General features: G+C 38.0%; 1 long non-coding RNA gene across 5 annotated transcripts in view; it reads right to left on the bottom strand.

Annotated features, from left to right (window-relative positions):
• The window catches only part of LOC128250710 (uncharacterized), a 353,509-nt gene that overhangs the window by 338,184 nt on the left and 325 nt on the right, over positions 1-15,000 (bottom strand). For all 5 annotated transcript variants that reach the window (XR_016238436.1, XR_016238437.1, XR_016238434.1 and 2 more), the window contains exon 1: positions 12,486-15,000. This exon is cut by the window's right edge and continues 325 nt beyond it. This is a non-coding gene — a long non-coding RNA (uncharacterized LOC128250710). The remainder of the gene's footprint in view (positions 1-12,485) is intronic.

Below are 15,000 nucleotides of genomic sequence, written 5' to 3'. Positions count from 1 at the left end.
TGGCCAGATCTGATCCAAATATTCAACCTGTTTTATGTTCAAACTGACCAGATTTGGCCTCTTACACCTACCCAACAATGGTCATTCTAAAAATAAACAATCAATCATCAAAATGTTGAAGTTACAAGATAATGCATGATTAATTCAAAACAATGTGAATAAATAAACATTTTAATTGACAAAATAATCTGCTAATAATGCTAAAGAGTTTTAAAAAAAACAAAAAAAACATGCTTTACAAGTTAATAACAATCTCATTAAAGACGTTGAAATGGATTTGGTGAAGCTATTGACCTGGCAATGGATTAGAATGTCAACAAGTATGGATGACCAAAGCAGCGGTAAGGGTCAGATTTGATTTCATGACAGTGGCTTCATGAAGCCATGTGCTTGCAGACTGTTTGCAGCACAACACGTCCAAGCAATTAAGGGCAACCCCAGATCGGACAGCACTGTTCTAAAACACCAGTCAAGTGTGTGTAATACACTATTATATACAGCATGTGTGTATAAAGCAAAGAATACGGCTTTGTTTATCACTGATTCATTCATCACTGATCTGAATAACACGGTACGCTCAATTGTGAAGAGAACCATGTTACACTCATCAAGGATTAATCTGTGAGAAAAGAGGTCAGTTATCAGGGGACGATTCTGCTTTTAACCACAAAAAAAGACATACTCCAGTAATGACCCGGAATGCTTGTTCTTATACAACCATGCTGTGAGGCTGTGTATTTTTTTAATACAAATTTACATACAGACATACACCCATGAACATGGGACTAGCAGAGAGGAAAACACATCTCAAGAACCAGCCCAGAAGTGTTTTCTCTACAGGAAAAGGTAAAGACAGACAAGAAAATACATGAGAGTGGAAGCTCCACAGCTGTGGACTGTGGGTTTGGTATCATATTTATTCCAATATGAGGGCATCTGATCCTAACAAATGATGTAAGACAAGTGCGTTCCCTACTGAAGTCTTTTCTCTACCGGAAAACACAGAGATGATCAAGAAAATAAATGACGGCGGAAGCTTCACAGCTGTGAGCCACACTTTTCATGTCAATGATTCTACCATTTGTTCCATTTACAAAGAGAGTGGAGATGATTAATTTATCACGGATTCATTACACTGTGTAACATGATTTTTGTCCTTGGGTCGCAACTGTTATTTCCTATTTGTTTACACCTAGAACGTATGAAAAATGGCTAATATTTCCTTCAAACTTTGCTTTTATTCAAACCCCAAAGAATCCCTCTCAACACATGGCTATGATGCTCCCCCAACTACTCTGCTGCTGTTCTTGATCAGAGATGCACATAGTGTCAGCCACTAAGGGACATGCTCAAGTGGTTAAGGTCAAACAAATGACAAGCAAATCTGTGGTACTGAGCAGAATATTTGCTATAACAATATTTCTGCTTCAGTAACTCAGCGCAGAATCTGTCTGAAATGTAATGGAAAATAGGTCAGTTTCAAAACATTAATGTCCAAGTGACAAAAGCAAAGTTTGAAGGGAATAGCAGTCAATTCCTTCGATTTCTAGATAGAAGCAAATAGGAAATAATACTTACTGACCAAAGACAAGACACAGTGTTATCAGGGCTTTTTTTTTTTTGTTTTTTAACCAAACTCATGAAAAATGAGGACAGAGGTACACTATTATATATAACATGTGTATAATACACTATTGTATAAATGTGTATATAACATGCTATCATACACAATGTGTGTGAATGAGAATATATATATATATATATGCATGAAATATATTTCAGAGTGTATATAACTTGCTAAAGTGTATAATAAGCCTGCATGTGTGTGCATGTGTGCCTGAGTGTGTATGTATATCTAAGCATTAAATATTTGTACGTATATTACATAGATATGTACATGTATGAAAATATGCGTAACAAACTCAGAACTATTATTGCAATAACAACTCCACCACCACCACCACCACCACCAAATAACAACTATAAAATTTGAAGAATTTGGTTTTTTTATAAAAAATAAAGGTTTATTTCCCTCACCCACCCACCCCACACTTTTTTGTATTTAATAATTATTGTACAAACGTAACTGGTGTGGTGCTTGGAAGTTCCAGAAAACAGGTAGTCAACCAGTGGCCTGACTTGACACAATCAAAATCAAAGCATGACCACCAACAACAACAACAACTCTACAAGAGATAACAGAGTGGAATAAACTTACTAGCATAATTTTTTTTAAAAATTATTATTATTAAATAAAATTTGTTGCAAAAAAATTTAAATATTTAAAAAAAAAACATAATAAAGCCAATAGTTGAAAAAAATTAAAAAATATAAATAAAACGGATTTGCCTCCTTCATTTAAATAATGGTAATTGTTTATCTTTTGTTTGTTTCAGTCACTGGACTGCAGCCATGCTGGAGCACTTCCTCAAAAGGGTTTTGTCAAACAAATTGACCCCAGTATTTATTTTAAGTCTGAATCTCTTGTCACACCATCCCACCCATGCCAGCATGGAAGGTAAATGTTAAACGATGATGATGATGATGATAAGGTACCCAAAAGTAACTAGAAACACTCTCTGAGGGACAAGCCCATTGTAGTTCAGATTTCCACCACTAGACATCACTTGATGCAACCCTCTGGCATCAGTCTGCTGACCGGTGGTGACCAGTGGAGTCGTACTGCCATGTAGTGTGTCTTTTTGTAGTGCTTCTCCCCTGTTTGTCAATTTTTGCAATAACTGAAACGAAGGAACAGTGTGCTTCTGTGAAATTCTGTTTTCTGCTGGGGCAAACAACAGTCAAAACAGTTGTCATACTTCAAACAGCTTCCAAGAATGCTGCCATCAGCAAAACACAAGTTTACAAGTGGTTTTCATGCTTTAGGAATGGTCACTTGTTGCTTGAAGACCAACCTTGTTCAGGGCAATTATCGATCCCCCAAACAAATGAAAGCATCATGAAAATTCATGAACTGATCTTGGAGGACCATTGCTGAACAACTGATGAACTTGTTAATATGACTGGTGTGTCCTGGAGCTTCTGCCTACGAATTTTAAGCGAGAAATTCTGAATGGAAAGAGTTGCAGTAAAATTTGTGCCTCACTTGCTCACAGAAGATCAAAAGCAGTCACGATTGAATGCATGTTGTGAACTGAAAGAACAGGTGGAAGCTGGTCTTGCTCCCTATGACTTTTTTTCGCTACCCTGAATGAAAAATGTCCTTAAAGGAAAATGCTTTGCAGATGTGGAAGAGGAGAAGGAAAAAATGACAGAGGTGTTAAAAAGCATCACTTTGCAAGAGTTCCAGGACTGCTTTGAACTGTGGAAAACATGTCTGGAATGATGCAGTGCTTCAAATGGAGAATACTGTGAAGGCAAAGTGTAAACATGTAAATAAAATAATATTGTGAAATTCAGGTTTCTTTTGGGTACCCCCTGGTGTGCATGTATGTATATATATATCATCATCGTCGTTTAACACCCACTTTCTATGCTAGCATGGGTTGGACCAGGTGGACCAGGAGACGACAACAGGCTCCAATCTGATTTGGCAGAGTTTCTACAGCTGGATGCTCTTCCTAACGCCAACCACTCCGAGAGTGTAGTGGGTGCTTTTACGTGCCACCGGCACAAGGGCCAGTCAGGCGGTACTGGCGACGGCCATGCTCGAAATGGTGTATTTTATGTGCCACCTGCACAAGAGCCAGTCCAGCGGCACTGGCAATGATCTCGTTTGAATGTCTTTTCATGTGCCACTGGCACAAGTGCCAGGGAGGCGACGTTGGTAACGATCAACAGCCACACACACACACACACACACACACATATATCCACACTTGATAAGTTTCTGCACAGTTTCCAAGAATGGCGACGGTGAAGAGGAGGACAAAGATGACAATGAGGCAAGAAAATGAATAGAAGAAACTATCTCAGTGAGTGGTGCATGGCTTTCTTTTGGATATGGTCAAAGGTTTTTTGGGATGTGGTCAAACAGCATCACCATGGCTCTGGTTTGTAATGTCTATGGTTTTGTAGTGGCTTAATAACATTTAACATCCTGCTGAATATTATTAAAATCAAAAGCTCAGTCCTGTAATGCTTGGTAAGAAAATACCTAAAAATGGGTTTGTTTATTAAAATGCTTATAGTGTATTCACTTGTGGTCAGGTTATTGAAAAAATTGGTAATGTTACAAGAAAGACTTAGTTTTCTAATGTAACCAATCATTTATGCTAAAAACGTTGCACACAGGTAGTTGTTAACTAATATATCATAATTACTATAAAGCAGATACACTCAAAAAAGATGATCAAAAGCAAAATGTTGGTATTGAATAAGACATGCACGTCTGAAAAAAAAACTGGCATTTTGTTGGTTGTGATGATGGGTGTTCCAGTTGATCCAACCAATTGAACAGCCAGTTCATGAAATTAATGTGCAAGTGGCTGAGAACACCACAGACATGCATACCATTAATGTAGTTCTCAGGGAGATTCCGCATGTGATAAGGCTGGCCCTTTGGAATATAAGTACAACTCGTTTTTGCCAGCTGAATAGACTTAGAGCAACATGAAATAAAGTGTCTTGCTCAAGGGCACAACACACGGCCAGGAATCAAACTCAGAACCATGGAAGCAAGAAAAAGTGGACATAAAATGAGGAGGAGGAGGAAAAGGATGAGGATGAATTTTAAAGCTGCCTTCACATATAAATATGGTAATAAAAATAAATAAAATATTTATATGTCAAGGCAGCTTTAATAGTTTTCCAGTTCCTATACTACTCAGCTGAGGTTTTATTTTCATTTAATAATTAATAGCTTTCATTAAACATTTGGCATTAAGGGGACAAACTAACGAAATGGTCATTAACAAGAACATCTTTGATCACAAGTCTACTTAATTAGGAATGAGCTGGAATTGAAATTAAAACCAACAATGTATCACCTGGTTTAGCTCTTTTGTTATCAAATTTCTATTGAAATACAACTCTGCCTTTGTTTCAACTAATTTTGAAAATAACAAAGAATTTTATAACTGATGTTTGGAACATAAAGTCAATGGAAAATTTCATAGAAAGGCTTTCATTTTAGACCACTTTAACCGTTTTATTACCATATTTCTCTTGAAATACACCATCTTGGTTTCTATTTTGAAAATAACGAGGAGTTTAATAAAATGAATTTGTTGTTAATAAATTGATGCTGGAACATAAAATTGAAACTTTGATGTAAGGTTTTGATTCAGGTCAGTGGTTCTCAACCAGGGTCTGTATAAGATTTTAGGGGATCTATGCAAGCAAAATAGTAAATTGGAAATCCAAGGTAGTATTTTAAGGGTCCATGAAGAAAATCTTGCTGTAGATGTTATTTATTGCAAGAAACAGCTCAGTTTCTTTCTTTAACGTTTTACACAGTTCCAACTACACAAGCGAAATTTTGAGAAAAACATCAAATGGCTATCAGGGTCCACCAGAATAAAATAGTAATGAAAGGGGGCCACAAATAAAAAGAAAAAAATGTTGAGAACCACTGAATTAAATCAATTTAAAAGAGGAAGTTTCTATCATAAAACTAGCAGCAATCTCAGATGAGTTAGTGTCAAAAAGGGTTAAGATCACTCCCTGATCTTTGGGTGCCAGAAACCCATAAAATAAATCTGTTGTTATTAAGTTGGTGTTTGGAACATAAATTAAATGGAAATTTCGATAGAAGGATTAAGTTTAGATCACTTTCAAAGCGGAAGTTTGTATCACAGAACCAGGGTTGGTCTCAGGTGAGTAAGCATCAACAGGGTTACCAACATCACTGTTTGACATTCAGATGCTTTTAACAAGGTCTGTTTTATTGCAGGGGTTCTCAACCGGACTCAATATTGACCCTTAGGAGTCAATATAAGATTTTGTTTTTAAAATTTATCTGCAATAAATTAGTTTTCTTCTACAATACACAAAATATTTTAATGATTTTCTTTTTTAATGCAATTCCTAATATCTGATTATAAAAATATCTTTTACTTGTTTCAGTTATTAGACTGGCCATGCTGGGGCACTGCCTTGAGGAATTTAAGTCTCGCAAATCAACCCTAGTACTTTTTAAAGTTTCGTACTTTTTCTATTGATTTCTTTTGCCAAACCACAAAGTTATGGGGATGTAAACACACCAACACCGGTTGTTCAGTGGTGCTGGAGAACAAACACAAAACACACACACATACACAGATATATATATATATATATATATATATGTATATATATATATATATATATAATATATTCTCTTATTCTTTTACTTGTTTCAGTCATATGACTGTGGCCATTCTGGAGCAATGCATTTAGTCGAGCAAATTGAGCCCAGGACTTATTTTTTCTAAGCCTAGTACTTATTCTATCAGTCCCTTTTGTCAAACTGCTAAGTTACGGGGACGTAAACACACCAGCATCAGTTGTCAAGCGATGGTAGGAGGGGGACAAACACAGACACACAAATATATACATATGTGTGTGTGTGTGTGTGTGTCTTTGAGTCTTTGTTTGTTGTCCCACTACCCCTTGATAACCAGTGTTGGTGTTTGCATCCCCCGTAACTTAGCCGTTCAGCAAAAGAAATCAATGGAATAAGTATGAGGCTTAAAAACAGAAAAAAAGTACTCAGGTCGATTCACTTGTTCGACTAAAATTCTTCAAGGTGGTGCCCCAGTATGGCCAGAGTCTAATGACTAAAACAAGTACAAGACAGAAAATAAACAAATAGCCACCAACAGTACCATAAAACTATATACTGCTACTATTACTACCTCTACTACTACTACTACTACTACTACTACAGCTGTTGCTGTTAAAGCTGCTGCTTCTGTCACTACCAAGTTTTAGGTCTGTCATGGGCCCTAAGTCTCACAAGGGTGCACCTAAACCCAATTTCCATGGCATATAAATGAGTGAGATTTCAACACCTCCTCACAAACGGAACACCAATCTGTCACAGAAGCTTGCTTCCCAACCACATAGTTTCAGGTTCAGTCCCACTCCGTGGCCCTTCAGCAAGAGTCTTCTACTATACCTTCAGGCTGACCAAAGTTTTGTGAGTGGATTTTGGCAGACGGAAACTGAAAGAAACCTGTCGTATGTATCATCATCATCATCATCGTTTAACGTCCGCTTTCCATGCTGGCATGGATTGGACGGTTTGACTGAGGACTGGCAAGCCAGAAGGCTGCACCAGGCTCCAATCTGTGTGTGTGTGTGTGTGTGTGTGTGTGTGTTTGTCCTTCCACCATTGCTTGACAACCGATGCTGGTGTGTTTATGTCCCCATAACTTAGCAGTTCAGCAAAAGAGACTGATAGAATAAGTACTAAGGCTTACAAAGAATAAGTCCTGAGGTCAATTTCTTTGACTAAAACCCTTTAAAGACGGTGCTCCAGCATGGCCACAGTCAAATGACTGAAACAAGTAAAAGAATAAAAGAAATCCCAGCTGTTTTTGGGACTCGTTTACAGCTGAATGAAGTGGACGCAACGGGTTTTACTCAACAACACAAGGCACCGACTCGTCTTGGAATGCAATCCATGACCCATGATGTTATGGTTGTAAGGGTGATGGCCTCTCCACTACACCACACTCAACTACACAGCTACTACAACTGCCAAGATCTATAAATGCTGCAGTTAACAGAATCAAACCTGGGGGTTTTTTTTTTTCTTTTTTTTGGTTTTGTCAGGATTAGCAGAATAGTGGCAGTGACATAGAAAAACGTTATTTCTGACTGGAAAATGCTGATGTGAAAGAGTTAAAAGTAAAGTGAAGGAGGAGGAGGGGGGGAAGAAGAGGAGGGAGAGAATGATGGGGAGACGGGAGAGGATGGAGGAAGAAGAGGATGGAGGAAGAAGATGATGGAAGTGGAGGAGAGGACAGGGAGGGAGGTGGAGGAGGAGATGGCCTACAAAATACAGAGAGAGCAAAGACTGTCATGTTTCTAAATGATTGCGCAGCAGATAAAGGTAGGTAGGTGGGTAGGTAGGAGGCGTGCATGTGTGCTTGTGTGTAGATGCATGTACCCCGCATGTGAATGGCTATATTTGTGTGTGTGTGTGTGTGTGTGTGTGTGTGTATGTTTGAGTAGCTTATTATCATTTGATCATTATGTGTATATATATGAAAGCATGTACACATGCATATGTCAATGTGTGTGCGTGTGAGTGTGCTTATTCACATATGCATGTGTGCTTGCATGTACATATGTGCGAGCATTTGAGCAGCTCTTATTTGGTCTTTGTGTGCATGTGTGCAAGTGTGCATAAGTGCGCCTACATATCATTCTCTCTCTGTATATAGGTGTGTGAGTACTCGTTTTCCACCTTGTTGCACATTTATGTGCTTACTCTGGTGTATATATATATATATATATATATATATATATATATATATATATATATATATATATACACATACATACACACACACACAAGTCATGTGGAACTAACTAAACTGTCACAATATACAAATACATACATATGCATGTGTGTGTGTGTGTGTATAGACATATATCTGTGTATGTGTATACTATATATATATATATATATATATATATATATATATATGATACATATATAAAATATTTATATACACATAGTCCTTTTATTTTCGTGTACATTATTATTATTATTATTATTACTATTATTATTATTATTATTATTATTATTAATGACAAAGTCTTCAACCAGAGCTGGATGTCACAGAACAGAACATCAAACAATGACAATTATAATCTACAGCTTCAAGTTTGGAATTACGGGTGGGTTATCTTTGACCTTCATGGTACCCCATTAAGAAATGTCATATTAACAAACATGTACAATGTTGAAATCTGCCAGTTTCTGATTAGCTTTTAAATCTTTCTAGACATGAAATACATTGGAAAGAAGGCAGGTGAGTGGGACGGTGGATGGGGGGTGGAAACTTGGTTGGGATGGATAACAGAATCATAGAGGCTGGTAAACAGGATGTTGGGTGAAAGGTAGAATTTTAGTGCAGCAGGTAACTAGTAAAATCTTGGCAGAGGTGTATTCTAACATTTTTGTGAAATAATTGACAGAATTTTGGCAGGTAAATGACACAGTCTTAGCAGGGGTGGTCTGCGAAACCTTGGCAGAGTGGATGGCAAGATTTTGGCGGGTGGCTAGCAGAATCTTAGCAGGATGTTTGACAGAGTCTTAGCAAAATCTTGGCAGGTGTACATGGTAATATATTGGTAGATGGTTCACAGAATCTTGGCAAAAGTGGATAAAGAAACCTTGACAGTGGCTGGCTGAATCTGAACAGGGGTGCATGACAGAATCTTGGTGAAAGATTGGGTTATTGGTTGGTGGGAGGTGACTAGTAGAAACTTCAGGGGTAAAAGAATATGGATAGGTAGATGAAAGAATTTTGACTATCTTTGGTAGTGCTTGGTGTGGAATATTAGCATGAAGGTGACTTCGTGGTTAGGGCATTTGACTCATAACCTGACAATGGTGAATTTAATTCCTGATAGTGAGTGTGTCCTTGAACTCTGAACATAAGGAGCTTGAAGAAATATCATTAAGCATTTTGTCCAATGTTCTGACACTTCTGCCAGCATTTTAACTGGTTATATCTAGCCCAAATATTCTACTCATTGTATATTCAAACCAGTCAGATCCAGCCTCTCACACCTACCCTACAATATCATACTAAAAATAAACAAGTATATCATCAAAATCTCAACACAGAAAGACAATGCATCAGTAATTCAAAGGAATGTGAATAAATAAGCATTACTTTAGACAGAATAATCTGAATGCTAAAGGGTTGACAATAATTGTCTAACATAAGCACAAAGCCTGAACTTTGGGGAGAGGGGAGCAGTCAATCATATCAACCCAGTACTTAATTAGTAAACCACAAGGTCCAGGCTTTCTTGTGGAGAAGTAGCTTGTGTGTTCTAATGATCTTAAGAACTATGCCAACAGAGCTTAAGCACCTTGTAAGGCAGCCCATGCTAGCCAGGGTCAAAGGATAGAGACCAGACAACTAATATGGACCACCTTTTCCAAGAAGTAAAAACCGGTTTGTGTAGGGCCAAAACCCTAACCTCAGCAAAAAGCAAAGTTATAGAAGCATTGATGAGAACTCAAAACCAACAAGATCTGGGATATGAAGGCTTTCCCTCAGAGAAATTTGATGTGGTGCTGAAAAATCCAAAAGGAGGTTAAAAGGAAATGGGTCTAACCCAGTGGTCCTCAACCAGGGTCCATATGACCCTTAGAGGTCCATATAAGATTTTGTCATTAAAATTAATCTGCAATAAATTGGTTATACTTCTACAATACACAAAATGTTTTGACAATTTTTTGACATGGCACCTGTGCCCAGCATCGCCTTCCTGGCACTTGTGCCGGATGGCACATGTAAAGACATTCGAGTGAGATCGTTGCCAGTGCTGCCGAACTGGCTCCTGTGCGGGTGGCACATAAAATACACCATTTTGAGCATGGCCGTTGCCAGTACCGCCTGACTGGCCTTCGTACCGGCGGCACATAAAAGCACCCACTACACTCTCGGAGTGGTAGGCGTTAGGAAGGGCATGCAGCTGTAGAAACTCTGCCAAATCAGATTGGAGCCTGGTGTAGCCATCTGGTTTCACCAGTCCTCAGACAAATCGTCCAACCCATGCTACCATGGAAAGCGGACATTAAACGACGATGATGATGATGAATATATGGTTTTTTAAACATCAAATGGCTATGAAGGTCCATTCGAATAAGATAGGAATCAAAGGGGTTCATAAGTAGAAAATGGTTGAGAAGCACTGGTCTAACTAGAAAGAAGCAGACAAGACAGCTCAGAGTTGAAAACAGTGGAAAAAAAATTGTGGCTGGTCCAGGATCCATACAGAGCAATGGGCTTAAGTAAATACTTATTTATTAACCCTGAAAGAATGAAAGGCAAATAATTGGCCTTGGCAGGATTTGAACTCAGAACCCAAGGAGCTGGAACAAATACTGTAAGGCATTCAATCCAGCTCTGCCAAATTGCTACCCCTGCAATTAATAATAATCCTTTCTATTATAGGCACAAGGCCTGAAAGTTTGGGGCAGGGGGTAAGGTGATTACATCACCCCCACCCCCAATGCTTGACTGGTTCTTATTTCATCAACCCTGAAAAAATGAAAGGTAACTTCAGCAAAATTTGAACACAGAATGCAAAGACTGACAAAATGCTTAGCTGTACAGGTTGTCATCAACTTACGACCTGTCCAACTTATGACTGGCAGCAATAAAAAATGGTCCAGTTGAAACCTGATGGGTTTAATTTCTTAGAAATTAACCCATCTACGGATGATGTCAGCTAACAAATGCTTCCCCTAAGTTTGGTTATCAATCGCTACTGTGGTTATTCCAATTGTTGGATGAATATCCTCAAAAGAACAAAAGGCAAAATCGACCTTGACGGAATTTGAACTTAGAACGTTAAGACAAACAAAATGCCGCTAAGCATTTCACCCGGCATGCTAAAGATTCTTTCAGCTCACCACCTATAATAACACTAACAATAATAATAATAATAATAATAATAATTTCTAAAATAGATATGTGATCACACATTTGATAAGGGGAAGCAAACCCAGAGGTTATAATGTCAATGCAGTGTGGTGGGATTTGAACCCACTGTGTAAAAGAGACACAACCAAATATTACGAGGTCGTTTTGTCCATGTTCCACATGAGAGTTTGATGCAACCCCTAGCTTTCCAGGTCCTGTTGAACTGTGCGAAACCATACCAGCATGGAAAACAGACATTTAGAAAAAAATGAGGTGATGATGATGCTGACGACAACACTACACACACACACACACAGTCAATACAACAAACAAAACACTAAAACAACACCAGAAACAACAAAACAAAACAGATGTAGTTTTATACAAACATGATTCTACAATATCTTGAAAGAAAAATACAATGCTGGACACATGGCAAGTGGGGTAGGGATGGGAATGGGATGGGGGGGGGGCGAATGGTGCAAGAGAAACTCATTTAAAAACTGCTGAAAAGAAGAAGAAGAATTATAATAAAAATAATAGATTTAATTACAAGGGAAGAAAGAGACTGAAGAAGCAAAAAAAGGTGAGGGGGGGGGGGATCAAGCAGCAGAAGATGGAGGAGAGAGAGCAAGAGACGACACACCCCAGAACAAATGAAGTAACTACTACAGCAAGTGTTGTTGGCCATTCTCCAGGGTAACACAGCCCCTCGGTCATGACCATGGGGGCGCAATTGAACACACCCTTTATTCTGGGGTGTGCTGCCTGTTGCTCCTTCCCCCTCCATCTTCTACAGCTTAACTTTCTCCCCACCTTTTATTTTTATTTTAATTTTGTTTCTTTAATTCCTTGTAATAATTAAATTGTGAAAAATAATTAGAAAATAAAATTTTTTTAAAAATGAAATATATTGCAACCTACCTGTTTCGTCTTCATTTTCCTTTTCTTCTTTTTGGTCATCTTCATGTCTTTCTTCATAGTAGTAGTAGTAGTAGTAGTAGTGGCTTTTGCAGAATAATCCTGATCAGCCCTGATTTGAGTTGGTCAATGGCATGTAAGTAGACTGCTAAATACAATGAGGTACAATCCAATCTGCACCAGCACCATGTCTTACAACAAGGTTTAAAACTCCAAGATGCAGTATGGGTGATGGTGGTGGTGGTGGTGGTAGTGCAATGCAGTAAATCTTGCCATGTTGAGAGTTTTCTCCAGTGTCCAGTTTGTTTCTGCATACCAAGAGGCCCTCATGGTGGCCACAACAGAAACAAGAACAACACAGTAGTAGTAGTAGTAGTAGTAGTAGTAGTGCTGCTGCTGCTGATAGTGTCATTGGTGACGAACGTAGTAGCAGTAGTAGTAGTAGTAGTATCCACAGCAGTAGCAACTGCAGCCAGTATCCAAAGACAAACGTTGATGACAAGATGAGAATCAGTAGAGTTTCCAAAAATAGACAACATGAATTGAAGCTTATTGTCAAGAAGCAGGTTCCAGAGTGAAAGAACAAAGTTAAGTCCTTTGTATAAGGTATAACGGGGGGGGGGGGGGGGGGTAGAAAGTCAGGAGTTCAATTCGTTGAATGAGATTTATGTTTAGAGTTGACTTGTATTCCCTCCAACTCCACTCCACATCACCTTATAACACAATATTGTTCACCAAGTTCATCATTCTACCCCACCCCGCACACAAACGCACACACCACCCCCACGATGTCACAGGTAACTGAATCAGTATGTTGTAGTTGTTATTTAACAGCAGGTCAGTCCTGATCCAACAGGATTAGGATCAATGGCACTCCAGTCATGACCATTAGGTTTCTTTGTATGTTAAAAAAGACAACATTGACCACATCTTTTTTTTTTGTTTGTTTTAAATTGTTTTGAGAGAAGCCTGGTGTGATGTGATCTGAGGGAGATTTGGTTGATGTTTCTAGTAGGTCAAAGTGATCTCTTACAGCAGTGGTTCTCAACCAGGGTCCACGTAAGATTTTCAGGGGCCCACGCAACAAAATAGTATTTTAAAGACCCCTGAAAAAATTTTGCTTTACTTGTATGTATTGCAAGAAACAGCAAGATTTCTTTCTCTAACGTTTTACATAGTTCAACCAACACAAGTTAATGGGTGAAAAGTAAAATAGGAATTTTGAAAGAAGTTTCTATAAAACTAGTTTTTAAACAACAAATGGCTATGGGGGTCCACCAGAATAAAATAGTAATCAAAAGGGTCCATAGATAAAAAGTGGTTGAGAACCCCTGCCTTACAGATTTCCTGTGGTGTCTCACATCAATATTCATGGTGGTTGGTAGTGATACAGTTTTGCAATTGTAGTAACATTATAACAGAGAGGAGGAGGGGCCATATATGGGTGGACAGATTGAGACAATATGGTGCAGTTGTATGGACTCTGGACACTGGTAATTTGGCACAGCTGACTGTATGTCGATCTTGTTTTCATGACAGTACATCTTGACAGCTGGGGGCAAACACACACACACACACACATACACAAATGAAGAAATATATACATAAAGATAGAAAGGATAAGAGACAGACAGACATTACAATTTATGAATTGAACAAGACTGATATGAACATTTTCCCTTTCCTCATACACAAAAAGAAATATGTTCACACGTAGAGAGAGAGAAAACAAGAGAAATGTTAAAATGTCGGATGTCAAATAAGCACTCTCGTTCACAATCGTTTCTTCTGGAAACCATACTCATTGAAGCTGACAGTTTCCAGTTCCTCCACGAATGCTGATTCTCTTAGAATTATTGCTTGGAAGCATTTCAGCGATTCTTCAAGTTGAACTTTGTCAAAAAAGAAAATGAGAAAAACTCAAAACAAACACAGAATATAGAAAATGTCATTTCCACCTTGAGAAGATGTACATCCATGCAAAAGTCCTGCTCCTTGGAATAAACATGCATTTAGAGCGTCCACTTAAGTGTATGAGATATTTTGGCACTGCCATTTTGGTGCTGCTTATCTGGTGTTGCTGAATCAATGCCAACATACATACATACATGTATGCATGTATGTATGTGTATTGAATAGGCTTAAAATGGTGAATTTTTACACTTGTTAGCTTTCATTATAAAATAAAAACAAAAAACTGAATAGACATATACTGTTCTGCCAACATTTTTGCTGTTTTGGTGAGTTAAGCCACCATATATATACATATATACATACATACATACACAGAGAGAGAGAGAGAAAAAGACAGACAGATAGACAGACACATATTATACATCTATATACATATAGATAGATAGATAGAGAGAGAGAGAGAGAGAGAGAGAGATAATGTATGAGATACATACATATATATATATATTAATATATATATAAATATATACACTCACACACACACACAGACACATATAATACATACACATGTCATTGCACATATTAACATATACAATTAATCATA

This window comes from Octopus bimaculoides, chromosome 25, assembly GCF_046866305.1.
Source record: "Octopus bimaculoides isolate indiv1 chromosome 25, ASM4686630v1, whole genome shotgun sequence".
Lineage (NCBI taxonomy): Eukaryota > Metazoa > Mollusca > Cephalopoda > Octopoda > Octopodidae > Octopus > Octopus bimaculoides.
The sequence above is the reverse complement of the archived record's forward strand: the minus strand, read 5'-3'. Positions and strand labels throughout refer to the sequence as shown.